This window comes from Carcharodon carcharias, chromosome 15, assembly GCF_017639515.1.
Source record: "Carcharodon carcharias isolate sCarCar2 chromosome 15, sCarCar2.pri, whole genome shotgun sequence".
Classification (NCBI taxonomy): Eukaryota; Metazoa; Chordata; class Chondrichthyes; order Lamniformes; family Lamnidae; genus Carcharodon; species Carcharodon carcharias.
Genome location: NC_054481.1, coordinates 11090113 through 11111791, shown reverse-complemented (window position 1 = coordinate 11111791; position 21679 = coordinate 11090113). Strand labels below are relative to the sequence as shown.

At 44.9% G+C, this 21679-nt stretch overlaps 1 protein-coding gene across 2 annotated transcripts in view; it reads right to left on the bottom strand.

Annotated features, from left to right (window-relative positions):
- Positions 1 to 21428, bottom strand: part of fbxl16 (F-box and leucine-rich repeat protein 16) — a 172066-nt gene extending 150638 nt beyond the window's left edge. For both annotated transcript variants that reach the window (XM_041206642.1, XM_041206643.1), the window contains exon 1: positions 21187 to 21428. The gene's annotated coding sequence lies outside the window, so the exon portion shown is untranslated. The remainder of the gene's footprint in view (positions 1 to 21186) is intronic.
- Between the last annotated feature and the right edge of the window lie 251 nt (positions 21429 to 21679).

Here is a 21679-nt window from a genome sequence, read left to right as displayed (position 1 = left end):
TTACACGTTCACCTGGACATCAGCCCCATCTTACTCCTTCCTCCACCATTACTCCCTCCTCCCCCTCCCCCCGACTCCTTTCTCCACCTGGACTCCATCCTCCCTCCAACTACCTCCTCTCCCCAGACTCCTTGCCCTCTCCGAACTCTTTCCTCCCCCTGGAGTCCTTCCTCCCCTTGGACTCCTGTCACCTGTCACCCTCTGAACTCCTTCCTCCCTCTGAAGCCCTGCCGCCCTCCGAATTCCTTCCCACCTCTGAACTCCTTCCCTTACCCTTCCTAACTCCTTACACACATCTCCTCATCTGCCTCATTCTCCCCCTTGCACCCTCCTCTCCCCGTACTCCCTCCCTCCAACTTCAACGCCACCCAACACCATCGTACGCCACTCCCAACATCACCCCCTTGACACCATCGTTGCCCTCCTCCCAAACTTAGCCCCCCCCCACCCCCCCCAGGCACCCAGTACACCTTCCTCTCCCAGTCAAGCCTACACCTTCCTCTCCACCCGCTCGACGATCATCCGCAGCAGATCATGGCCAAGTCACTGACGTTCTGAAGCAGACCCCAGACATCAATGGTGACCTTCCACCTCCCGTGAGCTGCATTGCGGCGGAGCCATGTCCATATAAATCCGCCCAGCATGTGATGCATGTGTTCCTCCAGGGTCCGGTAGCTGTGGGGCTCCAACATCTTCTGCTCTTCGGATATCTGCAATGTGAGCAAGGCCCTAACGGCTAAGCCCCGACTACTGCACATCATACTTGTCAAGAGGTGTTCTAGGCTGCATGTTTTCCCACCGCTGTGTCCGGATGATCCAATGTGGCGGAATGATTCTGGCGAACAGGGCTTATAATTATATGCAGATGTATTAAAATGATGTTCCCGACATGTGGCAGTGGGAAAGGCAGCCTGCCATTGATGGGTGGAGCGGATGATCACAAACTGGTTTCATGACACCGTAAAACCGATTTTTGGCCTTCCTGTCATATTCTCTGCTCACTCCCGCCATGATGCCCGACCCCAGCAGGGACAGAAAATTCTGGCCCATGTCTAAGTATGTATGAAAAGGCCAATAAATCTGGGTCCCAGAATGCTGGTGGCTGCCTTTGTTAGCCATTGAGCCTCAATTAAACCATGCAGTACCATGGGAAAGCATCCCCCACCCCACCTGCCCCACCCCTTCACCACTCTGCATGACTCTACTTAAACAGGTAATAAAAAATATTGAAGGAAAGCGTTGGTCTAAAACACAAAGCATGTCAACCACCCAGCAAAGCCAACCAATAAACAGAGCAAAATGAGACAGAATAGATTTACAGATGTACTAATGAACAATACACACAAACAACAATCTCCTTTTAATAAAGCTGCTTACTTAAGTGAGCCAGGTTCCAGAGCTTCTCATAGACCTGCTGATAAAGGTGATATGAGTGCTGGGCTGGACCTTCGTCCACAAATACAGATTTGGTTTGGGACCAATTTAAAACAAATAATTCAGACCATTGAGGCTCAAGTACAGTGTAATTTTGCCATTAAGATCACAACATGCTTTGTGCAGCAAAATGGTGACACAGGGTTTGGGACAAATTTCCCAAAATGTGTCCTCCACCAGTGACATTCTGCACCATGGCCATAGCCTTGAAAAACCAGGGCCGGAAGAAAATTACTACTAACCAGCTCACTTTAAACCTTTATATCTTTCAGACTCCTCATACAATTTTTCCTCATAGAATATGAATTTCCATTTTCAAAATAGTTTTGCTACAAATGCACTGCATGGTAAAAAGTAAAATCCACGGGCAGGATTTTTAGCTAGACGTGCAGCTACGATTGGCGGATCTGGGAGTGGCCGAAGAATGGACAACCGCCTACGATTGGCCCCCGACTGCAATTTCACGCTGGCTGGCCGTTAATTGGTTAAATGTGCGCTGAAATGCTCAGCACTGCCGAGGTGGGGGCGGGTGCTGGTGTAAGCACCAGCGTGGGGGAGCGCGGAATGAAAGCTCCCTGAAGGTTGAAAGCTGCCTCAGGAAGCTGAAGAATTTAAAACCAGTAAATATTTATTATAAAGTCCGGAAAAAAAAACGTCCACCTATCAGAATCAGTCACCTGAACATACACATGATGAAAATCCCGTCCATACATTTTTTTAAATTTAATAATGGAAACCTCATCCCGCCCTTGGATGAGGTTTGCTGAAAAATGCAAAGTCTGCCTGGCAGATTTGCCTGTCTGCCAACCGTAAGGTTGAACGGACTATGGAAAATCGGGACAACTTGAACTTTAATGAGTGGAATTGAGATGCCAGCACCACAGTTATGTGTGTGAAGAAGAGAGAGGTTCTGAGCTTTTCTCCCCCTAAGCACAGTATTAATTTAAATTTTATATTTTTTTCTCGTTGAAATGAAAAAGTGTCTTGGTGCCATTCAATCCTACTGAATGGCATGAGATAGAGGAGAAGGCTAAGTTACCATTCATTATTAATGGACAGTCCGAGGAGGCCTTGCCTCTTACCGATGCCTTTTCTTCTTAAATACCTACTAGTGAAAGTACATTTCTGTGCATGCTGTTATACTCTGAATTTTTCAGCAATTTGTGCTCTGGGAGTATAGTACAGATTGAAATGGTCTGTTTTAGTTCAATGCAACCCAGTGACACAAGTACAGACTTGTTAAAATGAGCCCTGAATCACAGAACAGATCTAGCGACACCCATCAACCAGAATTTTTGACACTGGTTCCTTCACTCTTTAGGAAAATATGGTAATAATTTTGCAGTCTTTGTCTTTTTGTAAAGTATGAAGGAAAATCACAAGAAGGATTTCAAGGAAATAAAAGGGAAAATGGAACATGTTGGTGAAAAGCTAACATAAGGGTGCTTTAGATTATACATCCAGCTCTGTTTTTGCATTTGACATAGCAGGAGCTCAGCTCACAGTCCCATCTGGATTAGTTTAGTCTCAAACCTGATTGCCATGTACAGGTTTAAGAAAGGTTAATTTCTATGTATTCTTTTGACTCATGTATCTGTTTCCCTTTAGCATATTAGAATGGTTGAAGGAATGATATTGCTCTTTTATTGGAGAAATGCCAATTATCAGGGTAATTACCAAACCGCGAGCAAAATTGCGGCAATATGTGGATTTGAAACTTCTTGGCGGCAATCAAAAATGATTAGACAGTTATCATTCATGCACAATAATTGTTACTTTTCAGTTGACATTATTTGACTGTTGAAAAGTTTGTTCATCCAGCTATGGGTGACACAATTTTATATTGAATTTTTTGATTCTTTAATGAGATGTGGCTGTTGCTGGCATTGCCAGCGTTTGTTTCCCAACCCTAATTGCCCTTGAACTGAGCAACCTACTAGGCCATTCTAGCAATTAAGAGCTAGAGTCACATGTAGGCCAGACCTGGTAAGGATGGCAGATTTCTTTCTCCAAAGGACATTAGTTAGGCAGGTGGGTTTTTACAACCATCAGTGGGTGTACCTACACCACATGGGCTGCAGCGGTTCAAGAAGGCAACTCACCACCACCTTCTCAAGGGCAACTAGGGATGGGAAATAAATGCTGGCCCAGCCAGCGAAGCCCACATCCCGTGAATGAGTATTAAAAAAAAAATCAGCGATAGTTTCATGATCACCCCTTCTGAGACTAGCTTTACATTTTCAACTTGATTGAATTTAAACTCCAGCGGCTGCCATGGTGGGATTGGAAGCCATGTCCCCAGAGCATGTACCTGGGCCTAAGGATTACTAGTCCAGTGACAATACCATTACAACACCATTTACACCACTGTCTTTCCCCCAACAGCCGTAACAGTGATGTGTGCACATTTTTGTTACGGAGAAGACTGCCTCTTAAGTATGCAGAGTAGGTGCTACTGACTGACAGAACTCAGTTTTAGCCTGGTGTAATGTGCAGAAGAAATTGCATGATAAAAATATTACTGGATAACTGCACAGGAACTATTCAGGCCTGAACGAAATGCTTTATAGAAGGAAGTGTTTTATACCGACAAATATTAGCAAAGATGTAGCCACAAGGATGATAAATATGAAAACAGTAGGGCTATGCAAAATATATTATTAGGATGAGAAAGAAACTTTATTGTCAGAAAATATTTCTAAGGGCCAAGTAACATTGCTTCAATCTTACATTTAAAAGTAAAATGCAGGGTTGGGTGGCAGCTGGTGATGAATGCCTGTGGTATAATATTTTGATGGAGGAACCTGGATCAGATAGTACATCTCAGAATCTGCCTTCTGCTAAGCATCTACATGAATTATTCCTCCATCATAGAAAATAGCTGATTGTTGCAGTGCATTCATTGCCTGGAAAGTACCTGCTGGACATTACATGTTTCCATTAGTGCATCTTTGCCTGGGCAGTACCTGCTTTACGTTACGTATCTCTATTACCTTCTGCACATATGAATCAAGCCCTTGTACTCCACTGTGATGTACCTACCAATGGCCACTACATCTCTGTCCTGGGGCAGAAAACTCTTCTGTACTACAGGTATTCACTTCTGCAATTGCTCTGATGATATTTAAATGTGTCATTTCTTTAAACCCACTAAATCCAGTTCCAATCTGGGGTAAAGTAACCATTGACGATGTCTTAAAATATTGCATCAGTTCCTCATTGGTGACTCTAAGGTCTTCAAACAATCAAATGTTTTCTCTTCTTTTGTTGCTAGCCAGTGCTCAGTTCAGGTCTAACCATGGGCCAATAGGCAATTGCTACTTTCTATCAACATCAGACTACTTTAGCCCGCAATCCATTTCACAGCAATAATTGAATGAGAAGAATATCCACTGCAAAATGACCAAAGGCACAGACATGTTGTAAATCTGTTGAGAATATGCATGGTCGAAGCTGCAGATGTGCAGAAGGCTTCCAAGAATGCAATTCAATCTATTTGATATGATGAGATTGTGAGGAAGGCACAAAACCTCTACATCAGGTCATGCTCTTCCCCCAAAATTCCAGGAAACATCTGGAGATAGATCTACTGTACAGGAATAGTGCTGCTCTTATAATATTTAAGGGGAGTGTAGTGGTTGCCAGTCCGCTCATAGGGAGTGAAGCTCCCTCCTCTTTACAGAGCTGAAACATGTAACAAGTGATTGGAAGCATACCAACTTCATTCTCGCATCAAACTGAGGCCTGTTCAGAAATTATTTCAAATCAGCCAGCCAGGCTAGGGATCCAGAAAGAGCCCCACATTGCAAACTAAAATAATAGATTTCTCTCCACCCACCCTCCATCACCACCACCACCACCCTCCCAACCCCTAACCCTCAAGGGCCCCAAGAAGAAAGCGTAATTGAAAACTAGTGAAGCGGGATTGGTAAATTTATAAAAGACATCCTATTGAGCAGATACCTCATATCCTGGAAGGCAGACCCATGGTTTTGAGACTGATAATAGGAGGATTATACAAGATGGATTCAGCTTCATCAAGAAGCTCCTCCGTCTGCCCATTATCAGTCTCTGAAACAGCACTCATAGGCATCAGGCACATTCATTCTAACAAGGCTTCGGAACATCCTTCCCATCTGACTCGGGCCTTATTGTTGGAAGAAATTAAAGAATTTCCAGGGGAGGGGAAAATGAATGAATAAGCGATCAGGTTAATGAAATATTGGTACAATGCGACTGATTTCAGAGCCAATTCAGAGAATTAAAGGATTGTGCAAAATATCCCACTGAATTTAGGAATGAATATTCAACTAACACTCCCTCTGTCTCTCCCTCATACGTTTTCATGATGGATGAGCAGCTTTAATTACCTTTGACTGTTTAAACACAGGGGCACACACAAACACACGCTCACTCACACACAAACACAAACACACACACGCTCACTCAAACATTCACACACACACACACACATGATCACACAGGTTGTTTCTGGGCTTTAGTGAGCATCCCTCCCCTTCCGGCTCTCACCCACAGCCAGCTCCCATGTACAGCCGGGCAGCACCCACACTCCGGGAGACATCATGCGCTGACAACTCAGCCAGAGGCTCCGATCCCACAGGTAAAAATAAACCCGAGCCATCGCCATCGGCGAGGCAACCCCTGATGTCCAGATAGGGGGCGGAATCCTGGGCGGAATAGGAATCAGTGCAGATTTAAATCGACGCGACATCTCCCCTTCAACCCCCACTCCCCCCACACACACAAATCCAACATCTACAGCAAACGCTGAGACACACCAATGGTGGTGTTGAATAACAAACTACACACTTTAATGAAATAGAACGACTGTAATTAGAATTGTTACATCACCGACTTCCCTCGCAAATAAAGTGATGAATCTGAAAGCAAAACAGGGAATGTGTAACAGCCAAACGCCTCTGTTTAATTCCCTCCCATTTATTTACACACCGTTTGTAGGTGGTGCCTGTGTTCCTATCGTTATAAGCAGCACCCCTTTATAACCTAGTGTCATTGTATTGCATCAAATGATCTGTGGCGGACAGAGAGCCCAGCTCCATCACTCCGGGCCGATTAATTTCATTGGTCCCGCTTTTCTGTGGAATGAACGACGAGCAAGAGCCAGCGCCTGGCCGCGCCTAGTGTGCCCGGGGGTTAGTACCAGATGGATTACTGCCCCCGAGTCGCTTCTCCCTCTTGCTTTTTAACCTGGACTTTGCTACCACGCGCTTTTTAATGGGTGGCTGGACACACACACAGAGACACACACACAGACATACAAAATGCTCCAATATTTATTGAAAACAAAAACCCAAAGAATATCCGACAAATGTGCATAAGCCTCAGGGAGGCTTCAGTCAAAGACCTGAGAAGCCGCTTGGAACTGAACCGGGGAGCGAGGTGGATGTATCCGGATGCCGGATGTCTTCACATAAAAGCCGACACATTTCAGGCGGGGGCTGGACACGTCGACAAATGAATGTGTGTGTGTGTGTGTGTGTGTGTCCTGAAACCAACGGAGTGGCAACTTCTGTCACCCCAAGCAGAAAGCAAAGGCTGGGAGGACCCGGTACCTGTTCCAAAATGGGACAGAGCAGCGCTCACATCGCGGCGCTGGTTAAAGCGGGATGATCCCCGGGGATCAGTTAACCCTAGCAAACAGCAGCCAAGATGCTCAGCCCGACCGCGCACACAGCAGCTCATTAAAGGGCGCATTAAAAGGCACGGTTGTCATCTGGTCCCGCGTCCTCCCAGAGACCGGTTAGCTCACAGCTCAGTGTCTGTTCAGAGCTGTACAGAGCCTGATGTGGATCAGACTCCTGGGTCCCAGGCCCACATTTTAAGTGATCACATTGAAACAAATCAGGCAAGACTGCGCCAGGACTGCAGTGTTTTTTTGTGTGTGTGTATGCCGTGTTGGTCTCTCTGCTCCCCGCCCACAGTCTCCAAGCTGCAGATCCCCACGTCAGACTCAACCGTTGAAAGGATATTTTTGCCAGCCGGGTCTCTGGAGAGAGACAGTATCTGAGCCCGACTCGATCTGAGCACTTGTACACTCACTCCAAGATTCAAATACAAGCCCCAGACTTGCAGTCATATACACTCAAGAGAGATATACAGACTCATATACGCCCCAGGCTCATATACACCCTCAGACGCATATGCACTCCCAGATTCATGGACACCCCAGATTAATATACATCCCAGATTCATGCACATCCCAAACTCATATACACTTCAGAATCATATACACTGCCAGACTCATACACACCCCCAGATTCATAAAAACTCCCAGACTCATATACAGACCCAGATGCATATCCACCCAAGACTCATATACACACCCCCAGACTCATATACACCCCAGGGGGCATAGTGGTATTGTCACTGGGCTAGTATTCCAGAGACCCAGGCAGATGTTGAAATTTGAATCCAATAAAAATCTTGAATCAAAAGTCTGATGGTGATTACAAAATCATTGCTGATTGTTGTAAAAAAAAAACCCACCTGGTTCACTAATACCCCTTCAGGGAAGGAAATCTGCTGTCTTTACCTGGTCTGGCCTACATGTGACTCCACACCCACAGCAATGTGGTTGACTTTTAAATGACCTCTGAACATGGGGATTAGGGATGGACAATAAATACTGGCATAGCCAGCAATGCCCACATCCCATGAACAAATTTTTTAAAAAGGCTCATATAGGCTCATATACACCCCTGGACTCATATACAACCCAGACTCATACAACACAAGACACATATGCACCTCAAGATTCATATACACCACAGACCCATATACTAGCCCAGAGGCGTATACACCCCCAGATTCAAATACACCCCCAAACACATACACACCCAGGCTCATAAACACCACAGACTCCTACACCTCAAACTCATATACACCCCAGGCTCACATACACCCTTAGACTCATATACACTTCAGAATCATATGCACCCCTGTGCTCATATACACCCCAGACTCATATACTCCTGGAGACTCATATACACCCCCAAACTCATTTACACCCCAGACTCATATACACCCACAGATTTACATACAGCCCAGATTCATATACAACCCCAGACTCATATAGACCACAGAGTCATATACACAGACTTCTGTTCATCCAGACTCATATACAACTGAGACTCATATACACCCCAGACCCATATACACCTGAAGACTCATATACATTGGAGCTTCATATGCTCTCTCAGAGTCATATATGCCCCAGACTCATTTACACCCCAGACTCATATGCAACTGAGACTCATATACACTCTAGACTCATGTACACCCCATACTCATATACATCCCCGTTCTCATATACACCCCAGACTCATATGCACCCCTGACTTATATACATCCGCACAGACTCATATACACCCCTAGAATCATAGATACTCCAGACCCACACACAACCCAAGACTCATATGTACCTCAGACTCATATACACTGTAGATCCATATACATGCCCAGGGTTTTATACACCCGCCCAGACCCATATACATCTCCAGACTCATATAAAGCCCAGGCTCATATACATGCCAGACTCATATATGCACCCCCAGACTCATAAAGACCCCCAGACTCATTTACACCCCAGACTCATTCAACCCAAGACACATATGTAACACAAGACACATACACCACAGACCCATATACTCATCTAGAGTCATATACACTGCCAGACTCAAATACACCTCCAGACTTATATACATCTTCAGATTCATGTACACCCAACTTATATACACTACCCAGACTCATATACATGGCAGACTCATATGCACCCCCAGACTCAAATGTGCACCTCCAGATTCATATACACACCAGACTCATATACACCTTGAGACTCATATACTCCCCCAGATTCATATACAAGCAGACTCATAGACACCACCAGACTCATACACACTTGACTCATATACACCTGCAGACTCATAAACATCCCAGGCTCATATACTCCCCAAGACTCATGTACACCCAAACTTATATGCAACCCCAGATTCAGATACACCCCCAGACTCATGTATATATATACCCCAGACTCATATATAACCCAGAATTATATACAATCCCAGACTAATATACACCCCAGACTCATATGCACACCCCCAGATTCATTTACAATCTAGATTCACATACACCCCAAAATCATATACACCCCAAACTCATATATGCACCCCCAGATTCGTGCCAGTCTTCAGCCAATTCAATTCACTCCACATGATATCAAGAAACAGCTTGAGACACTGAATACTGCAATATTCCAGCAATACTTCTGAAGACCTGTGTTCCAGAAATTGCTGTGTCCTGAGCCAAGCTGTTCTAGTACCGCCACAACACTGTGTTCTACCTGTTAATGTGGAAAATTGCCCAGGTATATTCTGTACACAAAAAACAGGACAAATCCAACCCAGCCAACTACCGGGCCAGCACTCTACACTCAATCATCAGTAAAGTGATGGAAAGGGTCATCAATATTGCTAAATAGCAGCACTTGCTTAGCCATACCCTGCTCACTGATGCCCAGTTTGGGTTCTACCAGGGTCACTCAGCTCCTCACCTCAATACAGTTTTAGTTCAAGCATGGACAAATGAGCTGAACTCCAGAGGTGAGGTGAAATTGACTGCACTTGACATCAAGGCAGCATTTGACAGAATGCGGCATCAAGGACCCAAAGCAAGACTGGATTAATGGGAATCAGGGGACAAACTCTCTGCTGGTTGGAAGATGGTTGTGCTTGTTGGAGGTCAATCATCTCAGTTCCAGGACATCACTGCAGGAGTTCCTCAGGGTAGTGTCCCAGGCCCAACCATCTTCAGCTGCTTCATCAATGACCTTTCTTCCATCATAAGGTCAGAAGTGTGGTTGTTCGTTGATGATTGCACAATGTTCTGCACCATCTGCGACTCCTCAGACACTGAAGCAGTCCATGTCCAAATGCAGCATGACCTGGACAATATCTAGGCTTGGGCTGACAATTGACAAACAACATTCACACCAGTGAAGTGCCAGGCAATGAACATCTCCAACAAAAGAGAATTTAACCATCACCCCTTGACATTCAATGGCATTACCATGACTATCAATCTCCTGGGGGTACCAGAAACTGAACTGGACTAGCCATATAAACACTGTGACTACAAGAGCAGGCCAGAGGCTAGGAATCCTGCAACAAGTACCTCACCTCCTGACTCCCCAAAGCCTGCCCACCATCTACAAGGCACAAGTCAGGAGTGTGATGGAATACTCTTTACTTGCCTGGATGAGTGCAGCTCTGACAATACTCAAGAAGCTTTACAACATCCAGGACAAAGCAGCCCACTTAATTGGCACCCCATCCACAAACATTCAGCCCCTCCACCACTGATGCACATTAGCAGCAGTGTATATCATCTACAAGATGCACTGCAGCAACTCACCAAGGCTCCTTAGACAGTGCTTTCCATCTAGAAGGACAAGGGCATTAGGTGCCATGGGAACACAACCACCTGTAAGTTCCCCTCCAAGGCACTCACCATCCTGACTTGGAAATTTATCGTCATTCTTTCACTGACGCTGGGTCAAAATCCTAGAAATCCCTCCCTAAGAGAATTGTGGGTGTACCTACACCACATGGACTGCAACAGTTCCAGAAGGCAGCTCAGCACCACCTACTCAAGGGCAGTTAGGGATGGGCAATAAATGCTGGCCAAGCCAGCAATGCCCACATCCCATGAGTGAAGAAAAAAACCCTTACTCATCCACACCCCTGACTCATATACACCCAAATTCATATACAGTCCCAGACCCAAATACACTCGACTCATATACACCCCAGACTCATATACACCCTAGACTCATATGTGCCCCGGATTCATATACACTAGAGGCTCATATACACCCCCAGACTCATATACACCACAAGATTCATATACAACCCAGGCTCATGTACACCCCATACTCATATATGCCCCCACATTCATATACATCCAACTCATATAGACCCCTAGACTCATATACACACCCCAGACTTATGTACGCACCAGACTTATGTATGCCCCAGACTCATGTGGACCCTCAGACACATATACATGCTCAGGCTCAGATACACACTCCCAGGCTCATATACACACCCTAGACTCTCATAAACATCCCCAGACTCATATACACTGCAAGATTCATATATAACCCAGAGTCATGTACAGCCCCAGACTCATATACGTACACATACTCATGTATGTCCCAGACTCCTATGCAACCTCAGACTCATATACACAGTCATATTCATATCCCCAGCTTCATGTACACTCCAGATTCATGTATGCCCCAGACTCCTATGCACCCTCAGACACATTTACGTACCCAGACTCATATATATATATATATACACTCCCAGACTCATATACACATCCCAGACTCATGTACACATCAGACTCATACACACCCCAAACTTATATACACCACAGGCTCATATACACTTCCAGACTCATATCCACCCCAAGACTCATACACAGACCCAGACTCATATACACCCCAGTGGGGCATAGTGATATAGTCACTGGGCTAGTATTCCAGAGACCCAGGGTAATGTTCCGGGGGACCCAGGTTCAAATATCCCCGTGGCAGACGGTGAAATTTGAATCCAATAAAAATCGTGACCTAAAAGTCTGATGGTGACCACAAAGCCATTGCTGATTGTTGTAAAAAAAGAACCCCATCTGGTTCACTAATACCCCTTCAGGGAAGGAAATATGCTGTCCTTACCTGTTGTGGCCTACATGTGACTCCAGACCCACAGCAATGTAGTTGACTTTTAAATACCCTCTGAACAAGGGCAATTAGGGATGGGCAATAAATGCCCACATCCCATGAATTAATTTTTTTTAAAGGCTCATATAGACTTATATACACCGCGGAATCATACAACCCAAGACACATATGCACCTCAAGACTCATACATGCCACAGACCCATACACTCGCCCAGAGTCGTATACACCCCCAGACTCAAATATACCCCCAGACTCATATACCCTCCCAGACTCATAAGCACCACAGACACCTACACCTCCAAACTCAAATACACCACAGGCTCATATACATCCTCAGACTCATATGCACTCCCAGACTCAAATACACCCCCAGACTCATTTACATCCCCAGACTCATAATCAACCCTAGACTCATATGGACCACAGAGTCATATGCACCAGACTCATATACATCCAGACTCATATACTACTGAGACTTATATACACCCCAGACTCAATTACACCCCCAGACCCATGTACACATCAGACTCTTATATGCTCCTAGACTTATATACACCCTAAGAATCATAAACACCCTACAGTCATATAGACACCCACAGACTCATATACACCCCAGACTCACATACACTCCCACAGACTTATCTACACCCCTAGACTCATACACACTCGAGAATCATATATATCCCCAGACTTTTTTAAGTGCAAGATTCATATACAACCTAGACTCATATACAGCCCCAGACTCATATATGCACCCATACTCGTGTACGCCTCAGATTCCTATGCACCCTCAGACTCATATAGACCCCCAGACTCATATATACAGTCAAACTCATATACAAACCCCAGCATCATGTACACCCCAGACTCATATGCACCCTCAAACTCATTTACACACCCAGACTCATATACACACTCCCAGACTCATATACATACCCCAGACTCATGTACATCCCCAGCCTCATATGCACCCCCAGACTCAAGTACACATATATACATCACATACATCTCCAGGTTAATACATCCCAGGACTCAAACATCCCAGGCTCATATGTGCACCAGACTCAGATAAACCCCAGAGGCATAAATACACCTCCAAACTCATACATTCCTGATTCATATACACTGCCTGACTCATATACACCCCCAGACTCATATACACACCCCCGGCCTCATATAAACCCAGACTTATATACACTCTGAGATTCATATACCTCAACAGGCTCACATACACCCCCCCCCCCCCAAGAGTCATATACACCCCAGACTCATAAACAACCAGAATCATATAAACCTCAGACTACTATACAGCCCCGAACCCATATACACTTCAGACTCATACAGACCCCAAGACTCATATACACCATCAGACTCATATGCACCCAGGCTCCTATACATCCCAATCTCATATACACTCCCCCCACCAACTCAAATACACTCCTAGACTCATATACATCCCAGAACTCATATACATGCCCAGACTTATGTATACTCCATACTCATATAACCTCCAGCCTCATATATGCCCCCATACTCATATACATCCAACTCATATAGACCCCTATACTCATATACACACTCAGACTCATATACACCACAGACTGATATACACACTCACATACTCAAATACACACCTCAAACATCCCAGACTCATAGGTGCATTCCCAGACTCATATACACACCCCAGACTCATGTAAACCCCAGACTCATATGTACCCCAGACTCATGTACACACCCAGACTCATATACAGCCCAAAATCATATACACCCCAAATCATATATGCCTCAGGCTCATATACACCCAGACTCATATACACCCTAGACCCATACATCCAACCCTCATTTACACCCTCTCCAGACTCAAATATGTCCCTAGTCTCATATACATCCCAGGACACATATACACCACAGACTCATATACACCCAGCTTCATATACACCCAGGCTCACACACACCCCAGACTCACATACACACCTCTAGACTCATTTATACCCAAGACTCAGATACACCCCCAGACTCATATACACCCAGACTCATGTACAACTACAGACCCATAAATACCCAATCTCAAATACACCCCAGGCCTATATACACATGACCCAAATACATCCCCAGACTCATATAAACTACAAACTCATATGTACCTAACTCATATACACCCTATAATCATATACACATGACCCAAATAAACCCCCAGATTCGTAAAAACCACAGATTCATGTATATCCAACTCATAGATGCCCCAGACTTATATAATATACACCCCAGAATCATATACGCCTCAGACACATATACACCCCAGAATCATGTACACAACCCCACACTCATATATACCCCAGACTCATATATAGCCCAGACTCATATACTCCCTAGACTCATATGTACCCCTAGACTCATATATTCCCCAGGCTCATGTTCACCCCTAGACTCATATACATCCCAATACTCAAATACACCCCAAGACTCATAAACAAATTCCATATGCACCCCAAGGCTCATGTACAGCCCAGATTTATATACTCACTCAGATACTTATACACTGCAGTCTCATTTACACCCCAGGCTCATATGCATCCCCAGACTCTTATGTAACCCAGGGTCATATACACCCTAGACTCAAATACAACACCAGACTCATACATAACCTTGGGATCATTTGCACTGCATTTTCAAATACACTGGGCTCATATACACCCCAGACTCATATACAAACCCAGACACACATTCACCCCCTGACCCATATACACCCCACAGACTCATATACATCTCCATTCTCATATACAGCCCCAGACTCATATACACCACAAATTCATACGTGCCCCCAGACTCATATACACACCCCAGACTCATATATACACTTCCAGATTTATATATACCTCCCAGACTCATATACACCCTGGACACAAAAAACACCCAGACTCATATACACCCCAGACTCATGTATACACTCCCAGATTTATATATACCCCCCAGACTCATATACACACCCCCAGATTTATATATACCCCCAGACTCATATACACACAGACTTATATACAATCCAGGCTCATTTAAACCCCCAGACTCATGTACCCTCCTAGACTCATATACATACCCCCAGACTCATACACACCCCTAGACTCATATGCACCCCCAGTCTAATATACATAGTCCCTGACTCAAGCATACTCCCAACAAACTCACACATTCACAGACTATATACGTTCCCAGACCTATACTTACACACACACTCTCACACCTATACACAGTCCCAGATGCATACACACCCCAGAACTTTGCAGAATCCCAGACTTACACACACTCTCAGTCATGCACATGCCTAGATTAATCTTAACTCATGCACACAACATGCACTCATACACCAGCACACTCAGTTAAATTTGAACACTAAGAACACAACATATATCCTCACTCACAAATGTAGTTTTATACATACAGTCACATATGCTCGTAGAGAATTACACTGATACATATAAACACACTGCCACACAGACTTTCACAGGTAGGCATACATGTTCTATTCTGTTTTAAATTCTCTCTGTACCTGACAATACTCTCTCACCTGTCCCTCTCTATTTCTCCTTCGTATGGAGGTCGGCACATATTCTCACAATTCCACAGTTCATCTCTTCTTTACTCACTCAAAAACACACTGGCATGCTATTATTTCTCAGTAACTATCCAGTACGTCCTAAGATAAAAGCAAAATACTGCGGATGCTGGAAATCTGAAATAAAAACAGAAAATGCTGGAAAAACTCAGCAGGTCTGAGAACATCTGTGGAGAGACAAACCGTGTTAACGTTTTGAGTCCGCATGACCCATCGTCAAAGAGTAGTGCCCTTTCTCTCTCTCTCTCTGGTTACATACAGTATAATCATCTCTTGCCCCGTCTGCATGAATGCTCTCATCTATCCTCGCAGTGTTGTCACCTTTCAATATCTGCTCTTTTAACTTGTCAATTGTCCATGTTTATTTCTTTCATGCACCATCTCGATAACAATCTTAGTATTTACTAAACAATGTTACCCAGAAGAATAAAGCGGGGCAAAGATTAAATGAAATCTCACCGAATTCTGATTCCATTGAAATGCAACCTGGCGGAGACTCAGTTTCAGTTTGAGTGGTGACACTTATTTATATATATTCACGGGTTTTGAATGTATCAGAGTCCCTTCTCGCTTAGAAAAATTCTGATTCTAGGCACGAGTCGGTCCAGTCAGTTTTGCGTTTGCCCCGATTCCCTTGCGGCTTGGGGTCATTGACGCTAGTCTCCTTGGGCGTCCCAATCAATTTAGGATCATTCTTGGCCTCTTGCGTGTCCTGGTCAAGCCTGGAATCAAGTTACCCTTCGGTAAATTCAAGAGGCGGCCAGTGTCCACAGGGCCTAATAACAGAGTTAGCCGAGGGGGTGCTGCCTAGATACCCGCCTGGAGCTGCCCCTCCGGCCGGTGTGCATTTGTAAGTTACGATCACCGAGAGCCAAAAACACGGCACAGAAAGGATTATAGCTTGAAATATGGCTGAAGATTTTTAAAAATCCAAATAACAACGGCTGATGAGCAGCAACGAAGCCAACCAAGATCCTGAGAACGGGGACGGAATCAGCACCTCGGACAGCGCCTTGTAATTAGAGCAGGGCCCGAGAGACCTAGATCAGCACCATGGAGAGCGAACATTGAACGAGACCCCCTCGGGAACAGTCCACCGCATCACTCTCTGGGAAGCAGTGTTTGAACAGAGCTCGCCGAGTGATGACTTCACCAGGTTGCAGAAAAGGGCTGAATCACTTTGAACTGAGCCGCCAGCCACCACCCTCCCCAAAACCCCCCTCACTCCCACCCCAACCCAGCCGTATCAGGATCTTGGAGACAAACAGCAGGACTTTAAAAAGCCATGTCTGATAGGGGTAGATGGTTCCTGACAACCGGTACGGGTGGGTGGATGACACTTTCTTGTACAAATGGATTGAAATCCCTTTCCCTCGCTGAAAAGTGGAGATTAATGGATCATTGTTAGAGGCGACGTTTGGCCTTTGCTTGGCAGACTGAACCATCACGGGGGCATCAATGTGCGAACCTCATCATAACTAATTCAAGTTATTAATTAATGTCCTATATCGAATTATAAACCAAACGGGCAGAAAATCAAACCCAACATTAAAGATATTAGAAAACAGCGGTCAGACTTTGGAACACATTCCCTCAGTAAAATGACTCCGATCGAATTTTAATTCTTTTCAGACTGGTGACATCTTCTAACGTAACATTCCTGCCATTAAAAACAGGCAGATGGCTCCCCAGTGATCTAAACAGTGTTCCACCCCAGTCCTAGACCAACCTATTTAACCAGAGAGGATCTGAATCATAAACCAGGAAGACCACCGAATCGACCCCGGGTCCTGTGCCGAGTTACCTGATCCCAGGGGAGGGAGGAGTAAAAGCTCCGCTACTTGTCTCAGAGGGACAGGAAATTGAAACAAGCCTTCATAATCCATTTGGTCTGGCAGCATCGGCGGAGAAGAAAAGAGTTGACGTTTCGAGTCCTCATGACCCTGTCGAAGTGTCATGAGGACTCGAAACGTCAACTCTTTTGAGTTCTGTCGAAGGGTCATGAGGACTCGAAACGTCAACTCTTTTCTTCTCCGCCGATGCTGCCAGACCTGCTGAGTTTTTCCAGGTAATTCTGTTTTTGTTTTGGATTTCCAGCATCCGCAGTTTTTTTGTTTTTATCTTCATAATCCATTGTTCCTTATTGAAATGATGTGTTAGGTGAACACAGAATTTGGCTCAGGTATCACGTTCCTGATCCATTAGCCCGCTGACATCGTCAAGGGTGACACCTGAATAATGGCCCCTCGGATGAGGTTACCAGAGGTGCCTGGGTAACTGTCCTCCAGAAAGGAAATAACAGTTCAGGTAAAGGAGATGAGCTAATGACACGTAGGGATACATTTGAATCATGGCCCGAAATGAAGCACCTCAAAAAAATATAAGCGCCCTGAGAGACACTGAATCATTTCAATCTGCAGCTGGAAGTCGGGGTGGGGAGAAGGGGATTGTCCATATTTATCAATAATGAAAAGATCGAGCCATTCATCCCCCTTTTACTGGAGGCTTCACATCCTGAAAAGAGTTCTGGAGACCGGAGGCGGGGATTCTGAGAGCAAAATCCCGCCAGATGAATTTGATTAGATAAAGAAGTTGAGATATCTGGGCAGAATTCCGATCAGGAAATGGGAGTGCCAAAGAGAGTGTGGGAGAAAAAAGGTTGCTATTGAAAGTTGTCAATTCTGGTTGAATTAAAGCTGCGGGTTTTCACTGCTCATCTCTCATGTTACTGCCCTGCCCGAAATGAAGCTGACCTGAGGAACAGAAAAAACACGTTGTTCTGTCGTACTGTTGGTTTTAAATTTGTTGTGTTTGTTTACTTTGCCGTCAGGCCATTTCAGTGGGCGTGGCTAGTTGACTCCAAACGCGCAACAGTCTGTAATCCAAATCAGATTCACTCCATTGAACATCAAAAGGAGCAACATAGAAATGAGAGTAGGCCTATTCAGCCCCTTGAACCTGTTCTTCCAATCAGTTAGATCATGGTTGATATGTAGATCCTCATTCCATTTGTTCGCCTTTGTCCATATCCTTTAATACCCACACCCAATAAATATCGATCAATCTCAATTTTGAACTGAACCAATTCCAACGGACATTATTACCATTGACCCCTATTAGCAATGTCATAATTCAAAATCAAAGTAAAGTTATTGGAGCTCAATAAAAAAAATTCGCAGGCATATTAAAATGAATAAAACGACTCCAGAAATATCTTTAAATAGGAAAAGGCTGGGTTCAAAGAAAGAGAATGTGTCCTCTGAGAGTTGAGGCGATTTTATTAAAATAAGAAGGATTAAGATACATTTCCAGAAAGTAAGTGATTGATTCTTGCATTCTATTGGTTTCAGCACAAGAGATAAATCTTGGGCTCGAACCAGATTTTGTTCGGTGGGCTGTGCCCTAAAAAAACAACCTATTGGAAAGGAACTGTCCTTTCAGCACCAACAGTCTTTCAAACTATCATTTTCGGATTGTAATTCAGCTCCGCCCGCTGACTGGTAGGGTCCTGGCCGAAAGTGTGGCACCGAAGATGGATGTAAACGCGCAATAACGCCCAATACAAACCAAGGCTATTCGATAAACTCGTACACAAACCTGCATTTATTTCCGTCACTTAATGGAGACCGAATTGAACCATTCACCGAACAGAACAGTAAATAACCAACACTTCCAGTAACCCAGACAGTCTTCACCAAAAGCTACAAGGATTCTGAAACTATGAAAAATATTCACCACACGAAGAAACTATATATCAACCAGGGACATTGTATTGGTATTTTCACAGGTCTATCAGTCCATTAACACAACACAAATGTTGGTACCAACACGAGAAACTCGAGATCCATAAAGATTAACCAAGAGAGACTCCCTCACACACAAACTCTCAAACGCACACAGAACAGTCAAATATTTAACACATTGATAATTAAGCTGGTGGTTTCTTTTAATTCAATAAATCACACTGTTTGACCCAAAGATAGGTGTCCAGATTTCAGTTCCAGGTGGATTCTCCCCGTCAGCTCTGATTGATGCTGAAATTTCTAACAGCCAACACCCCTGTGACGTTAGCGTCTGAAACAACGTGGATCGGTGCCCAGCTCTGTTGCCTGTGTCCCGCGCTGGGGAGGTGGGGGAGGGGGGGGGGCTGGGGGTGGTGCTGCTACTGGGCTCGACTCTCAATCTCAGTACCAAACAATGGGACAATTTGGGAGACACAAAGAAACTCCCATCAGATCACAGGGATACGAGCGAATAAGAAAACAGATATACAGAAGGAAAGGGTTTACACAACTCGACTGTCCACATGTTCCCTCACACTCACTGACATGAAGCATGTCTCTCACATAACCACAGCCAAACATGCTTCAGGTATTTATTCACATGTCAAGATACTCACTCCAGAGCATATAGCCACTCACACATTCTCTCCCGCTTTCCTCTCAAAAATACACATTCGCTCTCACACAAGCCCAGAAACTTCAACACCCGTCACATACCCTCTTTCACACACATCCTCACTCTTCAATGCATAATTTTTTCACATATTTGCATAAACTCGTTCCTATAAACTCTCTCTCGCACAGATACATCTCAGTCTCTCTGACACATGCATGCTGTCTCATGCATTCCCTATCTCACATTTACACGTGCATATACACATACACATGTTCTCTCTTACTACACATAATACATTGAATTACATAACGGAAGCCGGCCGTTCGGCCCAACCAGTCCATGTGGGTGTTTATATTGCCCAGGAGCAGTAGCCCTAAGCCTATGTGTCCCTTCTGTTCCCACATCGCTAATACCCCCAACCCCGTTTCAGTCATGAACCCAACCTATTGAACGTTGACATAATTTCGCCGTCAATTCTTTCAGGCGTTTCTACGTTTCTCTCCCACACACACATTCTCTCCCTCACACGGGCATATATTCTCAAGCATATGTATCCCAATCTTACGCACACATCTAACCTGTCTCGTACGTACATTGTCTCGTTACCATTCTCAAATAAATTCTCACACAAAACACCTTTCACGCACATACACTCTATCACAGGCACATAGACATTCTCACACATTCTCTCTAACACACAATTACGTTCTCTTATTCGATTCACTCTCATGCATCTCTCTCTCTCTCTCTCACACACACACAATCTCATTCCGGCACTCTTCTCCTTGTATTTAATATCGCAACAAATCCTGCCACATTACGCCTGCCAGGGCCAGACTTCTGCGCACCCTGGGCATGGTCGCGCGTCTTGTACATAATTAGACCAGAAATGAACATCTGCCCTGCAACAAAACCATAAAAAGGGCGAGGGATATTTTCAGCCGGCGTAAACGCAACCTCTTACCGTTCAGAATTGTCCCTGCTCCATTGTCTCCTCGACGCCCTCCCCGGAGAATGTGGCAAAGATTTATTAGTTAAAAATTAAAACCAGTCTCTAGCAGTGTGACCGCCCCGAGCTCTCTCTCTCTCTCTCTCTCCCTCTGTCTCTCTCTCTCTCTCTGTGTGTGTGTGTGTGTGTGTCTCACGCACACGCCGGCAAGAAGGCGTCTCCGGGGGTTGAAAGCACCAACACAACCCCTCCTGGATTTCCTCTTTCGAACGATTGAGTGTCAGAAAGGAAGAGAAAGCAAAAGGGGAGGGGCGGGGGCGGGGGGGGGAATGTTGTCTGGGATGGAGGAGGAAAGAAGCCCCCCCACCCCTCCTCCTCCTCCTCCTCCTCCCTGAAGCCGAGGGAATACTGTATCCCGAAGCTTGTGAGGGCGAGCTGGAACCTAGGCCGAGCCCGATGCTGGGAAACTGAGAGCAGCAGCAGCAGCAGAAAGCTCAGAGATAATTCA